Raw genomic sequence first — 16,541 nt, forward strand, 5'->3', positions numbered from 1 at the left:
GTCAGTGTTTAGCAGGCATTACTTATTATAATGACATTGCAGTCATATTCACTCTTGTCAGCATCTGCCTTCTTTGGAAATAGACTTACTAATTTCTTCGGTAAGTGTGGGGGTACATATTTACACACAGGCTGGCTTTCCCGAGGATCTCAATAAGTCTGAGGAAATATCTTCAACTCCAGGGGTCGTATTAAGATTTACGTCTTTCGGCACTACGTCTAATTCTTCTCAAGATATCTTAACTCCCATTTCATCTTCGTTTACTTCCTCCTCCGTTTCAAAAATATTGTCTTCAAGTTCATTTCCCTCGCACAGCCCTTCTACACAGGGTCAACCACAGCTACATTGACAAACTTTCAGAGGTTGTAGTAAGGGCCGAAAAAAGAAAAAAAAGTGTGGATGAATATTGATTCTAAAATGTGTACCTTGAGAGCTATGAGCGCTTCTTGATCATTGCTACTGTGCTATACATCTCTTCTACTGAACAAGTTCTCATAGTTCTTAAGGTATGCATTTTAACGCACCCATGTTTACTAGACTTTTTCTTGTTTTGGTCCATTTTGCCACTTCTGAAGGTTTGTTCCACCTTTCAGCTTCCCCTTCTTTGTCCCGTAATACCTTGCCGTCTGAGCTCTTAATATTCACAAAGGTCTCCGACGGTCTCTCTAATTTTCATATAGGCGGCATCTATCTTTCCCCTAGTTGCGTATGCTTCTACATCCTTACAATCTTCGTCTTGCCATTTCTCATTGGTCAGTCTCATTTTTATATTTATGCTTAGATTTTCGCTTGCTTCATTTCCACATTTTCTCCCTTGCAGAATTAGAATCAATAAAACTTGTACCGTACCCCTTTTATTTCCTCTACGCTTCAAGATACCGAATCGAAATTTTCGGGAAATGACAGTACGCAGAAGGCAAGTTATTTTGTTACATGGGTAATTCTCTCAACTCTTATACCAGTCGAGATGCTGAAGCACATTTTAATGAAGATAAATAATGAAACTTCCTGGCAGATTAAAACTGTGTGCCCGACCGAGACTCGAACTCGGGACCTTTGCATTTCGCGGGCAAGTGCTCTACCAACTGAGCTACCGAAGCACGACTCACGCCCGGTACTCACAGCTTTACTTCTGCCAGTACCTCGTCTCCTACCTTCCGGGCGTGAGTCGTGCTTCGGTAGCTCAGTTGGTAGAGCACTTGCCCGCGAAAGGCAAAGGTCCCGAGTTCGAGTCTCTGTCGGGCACACAGTTTTAATCTGCCAGGAAATTTCATATCAGCGCACACTCCGCTGCAGAGTGAAAATCTCATTCAAGATAAATAATATCAATGGGAGTCGAATGTTCTTGGAAAGTTAAACACAGTGATATAATTCTCGTTAATGTTGGCGTTGAAACTTTTTCGCAAAACTAAGTTGAAAAGCAAGGACGGCCAGAATAGTCTACTGTGGTAGAAATTCTGCCTAGTGGGGCTGTCATGCAAGGTTCCGTCGTTATATGCAGCCGGAAAATAGGTTTATGCTACCGAGATAAGTTTTTCCTCTTGGCCTTATTTTATATGAGGCTGATACATGGTCAGCTTCAATTGTTATAAACAACACTCTACGCTAACTTCTAGTGTATCAGAAGGGGCTTAAAAAACTATTTTAAATTTGTATACATAGTCATGATTAGGCGAATAGCTTTTGTGGAAACAGTTAATCAGTCGAAAGGCTTGATACCACAAGGGCCTGGTTTGTAAGTCCAACTTCGCGGTGCTTCCATCGCAACAGTCGATTCTGGCCACCTCGACTCCCACTTTTAGCATATTTCTTCGATATTTTTGCGAACACTTTAAAAGCCAATATTAACGATCATTATATAACTGCAATCGTGTCTTCAAGAACTTTCGAATGCCATTAAAAAAGTACATAGTTCTCCGTTAGAAAAACCTCCAGACAATTTATTTCGATTGATACAAGAGTTAATGCAGCGGTGAAATTTTTGGGTGATTTACGTTGTAAATACCGCATGTTTCGTCTAAGAATCGTCGGGCGAATTTCTTCTTCTGTTTCGACGGATACGTGCCATTTCGTTTTTTATTGTGTAGGGGTAGGGGTGTAAATGTGGAAGCGTGTGGGTAATGTGGAAACGTCTAGTATCTGGCCTGCAGAGTGCTGCACTCTAGCAGGGCAGCCAGAAATTGTTGCAATAGTTCCTATTTGTCATGATAGAGGAATAGCAGTCAGTTGAACAACAAACGCTGTGACAGTGATGCATTTTACGTTCACGCATTTTCTACACCTTTTTCTAGTGGGATGCTAAAACAAGATTAAGGCTATAAGAGCCTTAAGGGAAAAGCAGATTGGGTTAAGAAGAGCAGTAAAAGCTTTCAGTGAACCTCAGACGACACTTCAAAGGTTTTTGCATAGTGATATGCCACCTGAAGAATATGTTTCTTTGAGACTTGGACATAAGCCTGTAGTACCTGATGCTATTGAGAAACAGTTGGTACAGTATCTCTTTGAAATGGATAATCGCTTCTATGGTCTTACCATATTAGATGTCAAGAGAATAGCATATCAGCTGACGGAAAGAAATAATATTAATCATCCTTTTACTTCAAATGCTGCACGTAGAGCTTAGTTTGACCTCTTTCTTAGACAACACAAAAATAAACTCTCAACCCACAAACCTATGGGGACCTCATTCTCGAGAGCAAACGGATTCAACAAGGAAGCTGTAGATAAGTTTTTTGACATTTTGGAAGCTGAGTACAGTAAACACTCCTATAGTGCTGATTGTGTGTACAATGTGGACGAAACTGGGCTCTCTGTCGTCCAGAGCAGAATACCACATGTAATTGGACTGAAAGGTAAACGTCAAGTAGGTGCCCTCACATCAGCAGAGCGAGGATCCCTGGAGACTGTCATATGCTGTATGAGCGCTGGCAGTACTTTCATACCACCAATGACGATCTTCCCCAGGAAGAACTGGACTGATACTCTACCGAAAGGAGCACCACCTGCAACAATTAGTAAATGCCATCCTTCAGGGTGGATTCAAACTGAACTCTTCTCCGAGTGGTTTGACCACTTCATTTCTAAGGCACATCCCTCAAAAGAATATTCTATGTTGTTAATTCTTGATGGATATAACAGTCATGCCAGAAACCTTCAAGTTCTGGAACGTGCAAGGGAGAACCATGTTACAATCGTGAGAATCCCGCCTCACACCTCTCATAAAACTCAGTCACTTGATAAGACATTTATGGGTACTCTACAAACCTATTACGCTAAGTAAGTTCGCCAATGGTTGCGGCACAACAGCCGGCCCTTAGGACCATATGACATATCTGAGTTGTTTGGAAAAGCCTACCTGAAGTGCCAGACTAGCTCTATTGTTGCAAAAGGATTTTTGGAGAGTGGAATTTTCCAATGTGACATGACTGTTTTTGGAGAAATCGACTTTATAGCTGCCACGTTGGCTTTAGATGAGGCCAGAAGTCTGAGAGGAACTTATGAGAATCCAGCATCTCCAGACAAGAGGACACTCAGAACGCATTCAGACCTGTGACAACTGACAGCCCAAGTGAAGATGGTCAAAGAGAAAGCGGAAGGTCAACATTGTTGTCAAATACCTCATCAAACACGTGTGTGTCTCCACAAGATATCATGCTAATCCCTCCTCTAAAGAGGAGGCTTTCCAACAGAGGTCGTAAGCCAGGTTCATCAATTGTTTTGACATCTTATCCTTATAAAACACGCCTTGAAATCTCCTTACTGAAGGGTACACAGAAGGCACCTGTCAAAAGCAAGAAAAAACGTGAAGCTCCTCCTAGAAAACCATGCAAGAAACGGCTTAAGTTATCTGAAGATTCAGATGAAGAACCCAGTGCATCAACTGTCTCTTCAGGCGAGTCAGATTTGGATCTCCCAGTTGGAGAAGAAAAACCTACGGAAGATGATGCCATTTGTATTTTTTGTGGAGGCGCATTTTCCATGGACGTTAGGAGAGAATTGTGGATTAAGCATGTAGTGTGTGAGGAGTGCAGTCACTCTTTGTGTGGCATAAATGAAGGAGATATTTACATACGCGATCTTTGCAAGTGAACTTCGCTTATGAAACATTTTTCTATTACAGTTGCGTTTAAAAATATTTTTGTGTAATTTAAATTTAATATAAAATAAAATAGTTTCTAACATTTTTAATGTGAGTAGTTCTCGTTCGAAGCAGTCAGTTTCCCATAATTTTAAGGCGTTTCCACATTACCCGCAATTCTTGAAAAATTAGTGAGTTGTGTAAGCAGAAAATATTTCTTTTTAAATTTTTAACATATTTAGTTTTTGTGTTTCATAATATTACATTCATTGCTAAAATATTATGAATTAGCTTTGGCTAATTTTTGAAGCTGAAAGAGAATTAAACATTTCTTTTATACAGCAAAAAGAAACTGAGTTTCCACATTTACATCTCTACCTCTAAATATAGTGAGCGCACTCAAATATTGCTTATCATGAGTTGCTTACGACGCCCAGTATCAACGGAAAAAGACATTTTGGTTCTCTTTACAAACGAAATATACTTTAAACTGCAATTTCATGTGTCGGTGCAACACTTTCACTGCGTGGTGAAAGCTGGCATGCAAGATGGAAAAAGTCGGGCGTGAAAGATGTGTCGAGTAAGTGTTTACCACTCCGACTAGTGCAAGAGAACGCCAGAGCTTATTTTTGTCGCAAGGCGTAGTGAAACCGAGGAGACGATATCGTGTTAGGGATATCGAAACTGAAACAGTAGGTCATTTTGCGAAAACGTCTTGATGTGATACTGTAGCTGGTTGCATTAATAATGGAACAGTGTGGATTGTTCTCTATCATTCTCTGATGCAGACAGCAACCGATGGTTGGCCAGGTCTTCCTTGCCAGACTTGGCAAATGTCGTGTGTCGATCCAGGCTGCGGTGTCTCCTAAAGCCATGCAGCAGCGCTACCCAGTCTCTTCTCGTCTACCGATCATTTATCGTATCTTTCGCTTCCTGTTAACACACATTGTTAAACAGAAATCCGTTACATGTATATTAAAAGTCACATAGTGTCACATTCGACGATATTATTTCAATAGTTCACGTGCAAAGTTTGAATACTTTTCTGCCGTATGGCCGCCTCAAAAGTTCTTGCAACCACCTGCAAAGACAGCTATACCATTTGTTAAATATCATATGACAAACGAAGAAAGTGTTTTCGCCCATTTCTTCCCAAATTTAAAGTAATAAATTTATTGCTACCGTTATTTGCGATCGTTCGATACTTGTGTCCATGTGGTATTTTTTCCATAGCTTTGAGTTTTCAAGGAGACCCAACTGAATGTGCATCGGGTTTTTTGGGACCAACACACACTTCTGTCCAAGTTGTCGTTCATTTCGAGCAGGAAATTGTTCCTACAGTTGCGATTTTTTTTTTTTTTTTTTTTTTTTTTGCACGTTCTTCACTATTTCATTCTCATAAAAGCAGCAGAGATCTGTGTACCCGCGCTGCATACCAAGTAGAACTAAAATTATCATTAAGTCTTCACATACACAATACAGTATTTGTGTTTCTCACGTTAAGTGTGAGCAGTGGTTCAAAATTCTTGCGTCTCCTCCTGGTTAGATGCATGACCAAAGACAAAAGGTGATTTGTTCTCATTGTTCAAAACTACTAGTCAGTGTAACTTTGCTAAATATATGAAATGTCGTCCCTCGTTTACAGTGATACCGTGCTCACAACATTACAGAAAACCATGGCACATTCCTTTGAGAAGTAGAAAAGCACATGGAGATACTGGACTGTAGGGCAAAATAACATTGTAACATTATAATCTAGAAGCTAGGAAGTTCAGCCTGTTTTTTCGACAAATCTAAGTCTTGAACAAGATCGGTCAGATCCCTTTCAGGCAAAACGTGTGGCTAATTTGATTCACATGGGTTTTTAAATGTTAGGCTGTTATGCATAATATCTTGTCTGTCTTTTTCGTGTGTGTCGGCGTATTCATACTCGCTCAGGAAGGATTGGTATGAATTGTGCCCTTTGACATGTAGCAGATGATAAATTAGAATGTTGCCGTTATTTTTTTTAAAGGTGATTGATTCCAGCTGGTTGTATCAGAAATAACAGTCGTGTGATTAGTTGGTTCTCTCCTTATCATGGCGGCGCGAGGGGCATGTAATGTGACTCTTTTTCAAACGTGTGCAAAGTGTTAAGCCCTCTTTAAAGCAGCATATTTGGATGAGGCGACGAAAAGGGAGGGGGGGATATCGGTGCTATTTCCTGTCCTGCTCGAAAGTCCGAACGAAATGCAACACTTCCTTTACAAGAGGCTTAAAGTTTCGTTCTCACGGTTTCAGGATTAACAACACACATAATAACAATTAAACAAATTGTGTTATTTACGTAGGTATTTCCTTTGAGTCAACGACAGACCTTGAACAATACAATCTGCGGATAAATTAAGCCACAACAGAGTAACCTACCGGATATAGCGTTTTTAAGGATTTCGATAGATAGGGGCCAATGTGCCACAAGAATACTGAGCTCGACAGGCAAAAGCCGATTTCATTTTCCTGTTCAACGCCGATGACTCAATTCCAGTTACATTCTTCGGGGCAAAAATGGTGTTGATCATTGTGATGGAAAAGCATGGTCTTCGTCGGACGACGTCATGATTATCACTGACTGCAGCGAGTATTGTGCTATGATGTGGAACGTTGGGAATGTTCCCCAGCCCTGAGGCGGAGCATTTGATGAAACCGCAGCAGTGCAGTTCTTCTGTAACAGCGGCTAACACAGGCTGTCATTTACACACAGTCTGATGGAGTAAGTGTACGAAGTTATTAAAATTAGACCGTTTCTTCAGAGAGCTTCCCATTTCTTTTCTTTTTATCCGGAAATGTTTGACACAACTATTAGAGGAGAGTCGTAGCATTTGTGTATTTGCGTCAATCACTCTGGCGCAGTCGTCAACAGAAAACAAACCCGTCAGTAAACTAAAATATGCGCCGCTATAGGCCTACAATACACCCTACAGCTGGGTGACCGCAGGCATTTTGCTGAAGAAATGGGGGACTTCATCTATTGCTATGTAGAACAACTATTTGTTCTCTTTATTTTAAATGAATTCAAAATGTCATCAAATACAACTGTTTGGAATCAGTTTCAAAACAAAGAGAATAAATAGTTTTTCTATACTGTGATAACTGTTCTCAATCTACAGTAGTGGTCGCCAGCTTCACTTTTCATTCAAAATCTCGTGAGATAAGACCTATCGATCTTCTGGACTTTCTTAGGACGTCTGACTAATTCAGTTGCGAAGAACAGCAGTTCTTTCTTTGGGTCGGTGAAATACACATTAACCACAAATTCTAAAAGATCGCTCACAATATGAGATAATAAAAACCATTTTGTAAACTAAAGGGCAGACTAACTGTTGGGAAGGAAACGCATGAATAACAACATAACTACAACATACTTTTTTTCTTTTTAAGCCGTCGCATTTCCATTCCCAATAAGCAAACATATAACGAAGTTTTCGTCATATTTACGAATGATACACCAGAACTGAAAACCATGGCCCAATTCTTTACTACTATTTCTACCCCTTCATCAGAATGTCTCAATATCTTCAACCCATCTACACTAGTCAAGTAATACAGATAGAATGGTTCAGCAGTTTGCCTTTTATCAGTTGGATAGCTGTCGCCGCCCATGCCTGCACCCGTTCACTCTTCATGCCATCTCCTTTCTTCGCTACCCACATTCATACTAAATCACTACCACTTACATGTTCCCTCTCTACTTTTTCCCCCCTCCTTGAACAATCAAATCTTTCCTATTCCCCCCTCCCTAAAAATAATGGCTGCCTCAGAATAGTAAATAATGATCATCTACAGCCTGTAACTGTGCATGTTCTCCTGTTCTATAAAACTCTAAAGACACCAATGCTGGGCCACATACCAATCATTTTGGCTCCCATGTAGTAAAATCAGACACTACACTTTGACACTGGCATCACTGGACTGCAGTTTGGATGGTCATGTGATCACTCTACCGGATTTTTTATGTCAGTCTCACAAATAAGAATAACCATCCCTTTTTAAAGTAACTTGTAAGTTAACTTCAAAACAATGGGTTTACATATCAAAACATTTCTCCCATCAAGGTAAATTCACTGGCAGTACTGAGAATCGGACCTGCTGCTACTTCCTCTGGTTCGTTGTAACAACCTGTGTTCGCAGTTGTGGTGTACCTCATTGAATGAATAATGTCACAACATGGCGTGAGGTGGTTCAGACTACTTGAAGCAAAACTTACATGTTTCTTCTGACAAATGACATTGACTTAAGTGCAGTATGTGGTGCTGCTGAAAAGTTTTCTGTTCTCCAATGGGGTAGTTAGTGGACAACTGTACTGTTTTCGCCTAAGTCAGGAATTCCATTATAACGTCATTTATTACTACAATGACATGGCTGAAACTTTAATGGGAATATTTGAACATCAGGGATCACGACCATGATATCTAAAACACGTCTGCAACCAGAACCCTCTGCTAGGATGCATAATTTTGGTACTATTACATTCTTCCGCTTTCTACTAAATTTGACACATCTACATTGTTTCCTATGAACCAAGGCCCTTGCCAATGTGGGGCAGGGTGTGCTGGCTTGCCTACCTCTACGATATAGATAGCCATCATGTAGGTGCAACCAAATCAGACAGGTATCTCTAGAGACGGCAAGAAAACATTTGGTTCCTGAAGAAATCCAGAAGCCTTTTCTTAGTTCCAGGGGCAAATGTTTGGATGACTGACTGATATGGCCTTGTAATATTAGATGTCATGGTCTTGCCACACTGGTACTGCAATTACCTGAAAGCAAAAGGAAATTACAGTAGTCATATTTTCTGAGAGATGTGGTGCTACTTTATGGCTTAATGATATTGGCATCCCCTAGGGTATTCTGGAGGTAAAATAGTCTCCCATTTGCATCTGGACGCTGTCACCAGGAGAAACAAAACCAGCCTTCTACAGGTCGTAGCATGTAATGTTAGAGCACTAACAAGGTAGGTAGGTTACAAGAGGGGGGGGAAAAAGAAGAAGAAGAAGAAGAAGAAGAAGAAGAGGTGGCTAGATTGAAGTTAGATACAGTGGGAGATAATGAAATGCAGTGCCATGCAGAACAGGACTTCTGATCAGTTCCTTACAAGGTTATCAACAAAAAGTCAAATTGGTGTAATGTAATAATAAGTCTAATAATGAATAATAAAATTGGAATATGGATAATTATAATGAACAGCACACTGAATGCAGTGTCGTAGCCAAAATAGATACTAAGCCAACACCCACTACAGTAGCAAATGTTTATATACCAATGAGCTGCACAGTTTATCGAGAGACTGAAAGAATATATGATCAGAAATTAATACAAATATTAAAGGAGATGAAAATTCCATTGTGACTGGGGACTGGAATTCGAAAGCAGGAAAAAGACAAGAAGGAAAATTAGCAGGAAAACATAGACTGGCAGAGAGGAGCAGAGCATAATTAAGACATTTCTAATGCTTGGTTTAAGAATCATTTATGAAGGTTATAGACAGGAAACAAGCCTGTGTACTCCAGAAGGAGTCAGACAAGTTACACAATGGTAAGACAGACTTCTAAACCAGATTCTTAACTGTAACGACCTCATAGTGTAGCACAGACTGAATAGCTTGTGAAGAGGTACAGTAAAGAATTGGAAAAAAATACAAATTTTTGGCACAACTTAAATAAAAAGGGATCAGTTGATAGGATACATCCTAGGGCATCAAGACATCGTTAATTTCATAATGGAAGTGTTTAGACTAAAATTTTTAAAGAGAGATCAAGGGGGTGAATACAGTAAGCAGGCTCAAATGGATTTATGTTACAATCACAGACCTGAAAGGTTGTGGGGGAGGGGAAGGGGGGGCGTTGAGGAGGGAGGACGGTGTCCAGATGGGCTACTTGCCACCACCACTGGAATCTGAAGCATAGAGCTTTTCTACATTACAGAATTCTCATACACTTCTAGAAGCGATTGGATAACCATCAGTTCATCTATACAATTTAATTTCTCGTAGTATAAGCCGTCTCGACACTGATCAACTCAGTTATGTAAAATTGGCAGTTTTAGTGTCTTGCGGCCCATCCAATACCCCCATTCCCCCTGGACAAATTTCTGCAGGTGGTCATGGTAGCAATAGTTACGTAGGGATGAAGAGAGCTCCACAGAATACACAAACTTGGACAGCTGCTTCAAACCAGTCTTCAGACTAAAGACGACTATGACAACAACAACAACAACAACAACAACAACATTATTTATACGTACATTAGAGGTAAACAATTTTAATTAACAAACATGAAAAAACTTACTCAATTTTTCCCATCTCGCTGCACTGTCCCAAAAAGGCTGTCAGAAAAACATTAAAAATGTTGCAGTCTGTTTCCTTTCTCCTCCTAGTCCTATTTCCAGCTTTAACTTCACCTCTTATGACCTTATCATTGATGGGACATTAATCATAGCCTTCCACCCTTTTTCAAATACTCTAGCAGTATAGGTCAGATGTGATTCTTGCATATGAAACTGTTTGCAGATGCACTACTCTTGGCTACATGTTATGCAATTAACACATTTGTTGAATTTCATTATGATTTGCTATGTAGCCTTTAGATATTTATTTATAGGAATGTGTTCCTAAGTATGTGCCAAATTGAGTAATCCAATATTGGTTTTGTATTCTGTTTATGAAATTTGCTTGCATTTATACATAATGAAGGTGAACTCTTCTCAATTCCAACTCCATATTCACAACAGAGCATTTGAAGCTCCTCTCAGTATTTGTACAAAACTATTTTTGAAGTAGCACATAAATCAACTTCTGTTACGACACTTTCTAGCAGATTAAAACTGTGTACCAGACTAGGACACGAACCCAGAACCATTTCTTTTATGGGCAATGCTGTTCCACATGAACTGTCCAGGCATGACACACAACCTACCATCACAGCTTTATTTTTACCAGTTCTTCTCTTCTAACCTCCAGGCTCCACAGAATATGACTTCATATCTTGTAGCACAAGCAGTGAAAAAAGGCTTTGTCTAAGGATAGTATGGGAAAATGTTTCCATTACATCCTTTCTTCCAGGAGTGCTAGTCCCGCAAGATAAGCAGGACAATTTTTGTGAAGCTTGGAAGATTGGAGTGAGGTACAAGTGGGAGTAAAACTGCGTGCACACACCTTGAGTTGTACTTGGATATCTCAGCCAGTAGGCAAAGTTCCCAGTTCAAGTTCTGATCCTTCACACAGTTTCACTCTGCTAGGAAGTTTCAAAAAATCATTTACTCTGCTACAGAGTATAAGATTCAATCTGGAAACTTATGTTGCTTTCAATTAGTCAGACAATTCTTTTTAGTGTCAGACTTCCGTTTCAGTCACTGGGCACCTTCAGCAGGACATAAACCCATACTTTCCTCCCTTCCTATGTTTAGAAATTTTCCAGTCCCTTGGCCAGTATACAATCACTATCTGGCACATAAATATCTTGCAAACAGATATGCAGCAAGCAGTTCGCGGACCGTAGTAACATGAAGCTACACCTGCGCATTCACTCGGGCATCAGGCCGTACTCGTGCAGCGAATGTGGCAAGGCGTTCACCAAGAAGCATCACCTGAAGGCACACATGAACCACCACACCGGCCTGCGGCCCTATAGCTGTGATCGCTGCGGTGCCACCTTCAGCCAGTCCAGCAACATGCGCACCCACCGCAAGAAGTGTTCTGCTCCCGTGCCACCACCTGCTAGAGATATTTGCGACAACAGGACAGGGCAGCAACCCTCAGGAATGCCTAGAGCTGCTGGCACTAGTGTCATCATGTGTGTGTATGGAGAGCTGGTGCAGCACACATCGACATCAGCACCCATGTCCACAGGCCAGCAGCACATTGAACTCGCTCTTGCCAAGGATGTTGTGGGGGACAATGGTGCACTGCTTCACTAAAATGGCTGATATGGGCAACAGTGGCTCATTATCAGTGATTTCTCAGTGACAGCACCCATATGTCAAATGTTAAGCTGGTTTTCTTGTGTATCCATATTTTCTCAGGATAATTTTAAAAGCTGTTCCCTTTCTTTAAATTTATTGAACTTACCACAAGCAACATGGTATCTACTTAGAAATAATGCAACAGAGAGCACCTACACAACAATTTGAGATTACATTACACTATTTAAATAAGTTACAGTTCAGGAATCTTGATATGATGCCATCTATAGATCAATGAACACAAAAAAGATAATTTTCTAACCTGTGTCAGTATAATTATAATAATAACCATGCCTAAATGACTTTTCTGTCTTCGTGCCTCTAGGGAAAAAACCCTGAGACATGCACAGCCAGCTATTTATAACTTTTAGTTCAGTCTCTTCATTCAGTTTACTTTGGAATAATCGTCTGGTATGGTTGCTGATTATCTTGAAGTTGAAAAGAACAATCAGTTGGTGCTGAATCGGCATCTGTTGCTGGTGGTCCGTTTTCAAATTGTGCATCCTTGGAATTTACATTTGATTCATTTTTACAACTGGTATCATGTCCTCTATGAAATTGCAAGCTGTTGGAATCATTCCCCATTTCATTTTTGCAGCTGTACCAACTTCCATTTTCAACTTTTAAATCATCATTTTTCTCCAGTTTCACTTCTGTTATTAATTTTAGTACATTTTTATTATGGACATGTAGTTGTTTGCTGGGAAATTGTATCAATCTTCACTGTCTTTTTAACGTCTTCATCTTGGCATGCTTTTGTTTTTCTCTTTAGAGTACCACTTAAATATGACGTATTTCTCGACATTGTGGTTTTAACTTAATGCACCCATTTAAGACCAACCCATGTAAGAAAAGACCAGCAATATTTTTTACATTAATGCAACCACATCCTAGATAAAGAGGAAATAAACTACATTACACATGTACCAGATATTCACAATTGTAATGGCCAAGACTTTTGTCCATTGAAAACACACAAAAAACTTAAGGGATTATTAGTAGGAGAGCCAACTGCAGCAAACACACAATGAAGAAGGTAATGGATTCCTGAGTGTTAGCTGGCATGCCAGCCACCGACTGGTGGAATCTGTGTACTGCATGCACTAGTGCCCACAGTTCACTGTAGCGTTCTTGTTAATACCACAACACACAAAACACACTCTCTCTCTCTCTCTCTCTCTCTGCATGTCCGTGTTAGCGAAATAATGACAGTACACTGCTCAACAATACCAACATTCAAACAATGAAAATAACTAATGCAGAAGACTGAAGGCACCATACACCACTTCTGTGGAAGGTGAGTTTGCTCTCACAGCGATACAATGTAACCTACAATGCGGGTTCTGAATACTGTATTCATGCAAACACCACGTTTCTTTCTGCACCTACACAGATAGGCAGTTCAGCGCCTTTACCAAAGGCTGCAGCATTTGTTACCATATCCACAATTATCATCTTCCTACTCCAAAGCACCGGTGGTACAAGAGGTAATGGTTGTATCAGACTTATACAGCATATGGCATGTTATGAGTTGTGGATGTGGCCAGCAAGATCCTAGGCCTACTCACCGATTTCAAATATTGCACATGTCTACAATATCTTCTCCACAGTTTATTACTAGCCGAGATTCTGGTCAACCTGTGATTGTGCTTGCAGGGAGAGCATTGGAATGTACTGCAAAACAAGTTTCAAAACTTGTGTGGTGAAACTCAAAGATGTATCACTCAAGAGAGAGCTTTGCTCTCTACTGAACTCATGCTTCAGGTCTTTTGTTACATGTGTCACACTAGCTCTGCTGCCACCTCTATTTGATTGCACTTAAATATTTACATATACGAGTCTGCATGCTGTGTGGCCCTGATGCATTTGATGACAGATCACCTACACTGTTTTGCACTATTTACCTTTTTTTTCACTCACACAAAGTTATATTTCCGAATCCATAGCTTGTGATCACAGACAAATTGAGGATATTGCCTAGAATACTCTGTTTAGGACAGCTGTTTATTCATATCCAAAAAGTAACTTGCTATCTTCTTCCCACTTAAGATACCTCTACATTTAATGCAGTTTTAGCTACAATTACCACTTCACTGAACACTTTTAGATCTCCAAAGAGAGAGAGGATGTGGTGTATACTCTTGGAACAAGATGATTTGATAACTATTTTCAAGAGTAATGATCAGATGCAAAAGTACAGGACACATTTTAGAAACACAGCAGAGCCTTGTTGATTGAAACAACAACAAAATGAAAAACATTGTAGTGGAAATATCTAATATCGCGGAACCTTGACAGATTGCAGCTATGGTTTGTTACAACAACTCAACAAGTTCACTCGGTGAGCCTGGAGAAATATTTAAATAAGCTGTAGAATACATGCAAATATTTCTATCTTGTCCTGCTAAAGCTAACAGTTGCACTTACAATGTGCAAATGGGTTGGTGACATCACAATTTCAAATTGTTTATTATCAAACAAAATAAGGGTATTCTTTAACCTATGAAATGCTGGCTAAACTGGTACAACACCTTACGAGAAATTGGAGCAGCCCACATGATGCACTGCCTCCTGTGCCATATATAAAAAGCTCAATGGTGGGTTTGCTGCTCCCATGTCTTTATTGACTAGGTTCTGTTACCTATTCTGATTCAACAGTCCAGCCCTTTCTAGAAGCTTCAACACCGTGTTAGCCAGTGAGTATATTGTATAACTAGTTTCCGTATGCAGTTTCATGTATTACTGATGTATGTTTCAACCATTTGCTGTGGTATCCATCACTTTTTTCTCTCAGTGTATAACTGTGAATACACGTTTTCCACTTGTCATAATTTCTTATGAAGTATTATATCTTTTTGTAACAATCCTTTACTATATGTATAAACCTAATGTCTTCTGTTGATCATTAGAAGCCGAGCACAAGCTCCGCATGGTGAACAATGGGAGAAGAAAATCAATGATATTCTTTTTTTTTTTGCCTTAAGTGGTTTCAACTAACCACAAAAAATTTCATCCGAATGGCTAGGGGCAGAATTGAACTGACGTCCTCCCAAATACGCTTCCTCATTACAGTATTCAGGTTTCACTTACATACAACACAGCTATCATATGTACAATATAATTTCTGTTTCTTTGCTACAGTGTCTTCCCAGCATCTGAATTGTCTTAGCTTTCAGAGAAAATTTATACCTAATTTTCAACATCTCACTCATAGTCGTGGGCAATGTCACAGCCACGGTATTTCAAGAATGTAACCTGTGGTAATATCCCACTGTTGACACTGATTTGCAATTAAATAATTTTTCTATGAGAAATTCAATGAACTTCATTTATATCACTTAGGTATATTGAGTATTAAATGAAAAAACATTGAGTATTAAATGAAATGATGTTTCCATGTTTTCGTCTGAAAGTTGTCAGCAACAAAGAAGATATTTAATGTCTTCTGCCAACTTCGTTGGAATCACAAGGTTGTTCTACTTTCCTTACTTAGCTAATATTGTTAATGGGTTACATGAACAACATTGATGATAGAGTGCATCCTTGGTTGACACCTTATTTTATTACTATTGAACTTCATTAATCCAGCAGTATGTCAGAACAAAAATTTTATAGCTCCTTTTATATGGACTGTAAAGCTATTGCCAAAAACACTCCCTACATTGTTTACTTACAATCCTATCAAATGGTTTCATATAATCCATAAATGCAATGTGTGCAATTCTCAGCAGTTCTGATTTACTTGTTTGCAGATTACATCAACACATGAGCAGCCTTTGCCAAATAAATTTTGATCTCTTCATCGTGGCTATTGCAACATGTAAACTGTCAGAACACATATCAAAATATTCAGACAGGCAACACAGTATCATGGAAGTTCTAACAATGAGCATACAATACATTTTTGGAAGAATGAGAAGGCAGCTATTGTAAAAAGAAACTTCTGTTGTGTTCTTAAGTAATGAGTTGTTCTATTAGTTACTTGAGATGTATTTGCATATCTTTGAATACAATATTTCTTGTAAGAGAATTATGAGAATTATGTGCTCAATTCAGCTCTGAAGCCATCAACATACTGTCAACAATAAATACACCAAAAACTTTTTCCCAAACTGACATTGAGGATGTTTAACGCATACAAAAAATTTATCTTATGTGAAAATTGACAGACAAATAATTTTTATTTTTTCCTATGTAAATTACCCTTTCATAAATACCTCTCGACTACTTTTAAAAGTTTTACTGGGGAAACTTTGAAAGGATCTTGTACACCAAGTGCAACAAAAGAATTAATATGAAAAGAGCTACTTCCGCTTTCCTTAGAATATTTTGACTTAAGAAAATTATTCCTACCTGCTAACTGGATTTGAAATCACCACTATTTTTCCTAGTTAACATAACTCATGAATATGTTTCAACATGCAAAATGCATTCATTTAAGTTATGAAATTTTAACATCAACATTATA

The 16,541-nt window shown here is 39.2% G+C and overlaps 1 protein-coding gene across 3 annotated transcripts in view; it reads left to right on the forward strand.

Moving 5' to 3' along the window:
- Window positions 1-16,541, forward strand: part of LOC126412420 (uncharacterized) — a 379,666-nt gene that overhangs the window by 348,315 nt on the left and 14,810 nt on the right. The window lies entirely within an intron of this gene.

Source organism: Schistocerca serialis, chromosome 7 (genome assembly GCF_023864345.2).
Source record: "Schistocerca serialis cubense isolate TAMUIC-IGC-003099 chromosome 7, iqSchSeri2.2, whole genome shotgun sequence".
NCBI classification, from domain to species: Eukaryota; Metazoa; Arthropoda; class Insecta; order Orthoptera; family Acrididae; genus Schistocerca; species Schistocerca serialis.